The sequence below is a fragment of the Corvus brachyrhynchos genome, unplaced genomic scaffold (assembly GCF_000691975.1).
Source record: "Corvus brachyrhynchos isolate BGI_N302 unplaced genomic scaffold, ASM69197v1 C11836155, whole genome shotgun sequence".
NCBI classification, from domain to species: Eukaryota; Metazoa; Chordata; class Aves; order Passeriformes; family Corvidae; genus Corvus; species Corvus brachyrhynchos.
Window position 1 is genome coordinate 1 of NW_008245662.1, and position 1188 is coordinate 1188.

A 1188-nucleotide genomic window follows, 5' to 3' on the forward strand; every position below is an offset into this window, starting at 1 on the left:
TGTCACTGCTCTCACCCCGACCTGTGGTTGAGTGGTGTCCCCCCGTGGTTGCCACATTCCTCTGCAAGGCCACTGTTGTTGTGGGCAGATCTGCAAGGTAAGGGGGAGGAAGAGGCTCACACAGGGGTTTGACCATGTTGGTGATGCTGGTGTGATACAGAATTCTCCACAGGTGGGATAGGCACAGGAGGAAGCAGCCCCCACCCGGCTGACAGGAGGGGGATGCTGTGCCAGCAGCGTTAGCCAGCGTCTGCAGCACTGACCCCTGTTCCCGGGCTGTTCCCTGCAGCGTGTGACTGCTGCGAAAAACACCACAGGGCTTCAGCCAAAGCTTCGTGCCCTGGGAGCTCAGCAGGCTCTGCCTCTTTCACAGGCCACTGTGTGGTACCTGTGCTTGGCTCTGCCATCAGGGACTTCACAGCTTTGCTGATCAAGTAACCAGCCAAGGAGAGCTGCAAGTTTTCCACCAGACACCCATCATGGAACCATTTAGATTGAAAAAGGGCTCTGAGGCCATTGAGTCCAACCTGTCACACATCATCCTGCAGAGCCTGGAGGTGTCAGAGCCTGGTGCGTGTGAAGTGCAGTGCGTCTCCCTGAGACACGCAGCTGGTCACGGGGAGCAAAGGCCAGTTTGGTTTGTTCCCGCACTGCATTACCACTCACTTGTTCCTTGTTCTCAAAATAAAGCCACGACTCCTTGTCTAAACTTGCTGAACTGCAGTGGGCAGCATTACAGAGCCAGGGAGAACTTCAAAAAACCCGCAGAGGAATAAATAAATAAATGTTTGAAGTAGCAACTCTCTTTTGCCTCAGAAAAGAGCAGTTCCTCAAAGAGGAGGAAACTGAATACAGGAAATAAAGGAGGACACCGACTGGAGCCAGCGGGGAGGAGTGTGTCAGAGTGCTGAAGGCGTTTGGCACTTCCTTCTTTCTCTGAGGGCAGAGAAGTAGGATGCTGTTCCTTTGCACTGCAGAAGGATGTTCTCTTCCGAGCTGCGGTTGTGGGCACTCACCTGTCACCGTCAGCTGCACAGCATCGCTGCGCTGCACGGCTCCGGCCCCAGCCCTGTTCTCTGCCTCGCAGAAGTACGTCCCGCTGTCAGAGGGCCGCAGGCTGTGCCACGCCAGCTCAGCCCCGCTGCTCAGGAGCACGGCTTTCCCCGCCGGGACGCTGCGGAACCAGCG

At 56.3% G+C, this 1188-nt stretch overlaps 1 long non-coding RNA gene across 1 annotated transcript; it reads right to left on the bottom strand.

Annotated features, from left to right (window-relative positions):
* Positions 1 to 20: 20 nt before the first annotated feature.
* On the bottom strand, positions 21 to 1182 carry LOC108449433. Its single transcript, XR_001865596.1, has 2 exons — positions 1017 to 1182; positions 21 to 90 (listed from the first exon to the last, which is right to left on the bottom strand). It is a non-coding gene; the product is annotated as an uncharacterized LOC108449433 (long non-coding RNA).
* Positions 1183 to 1188: the final 6 nt, after the last annotated feature.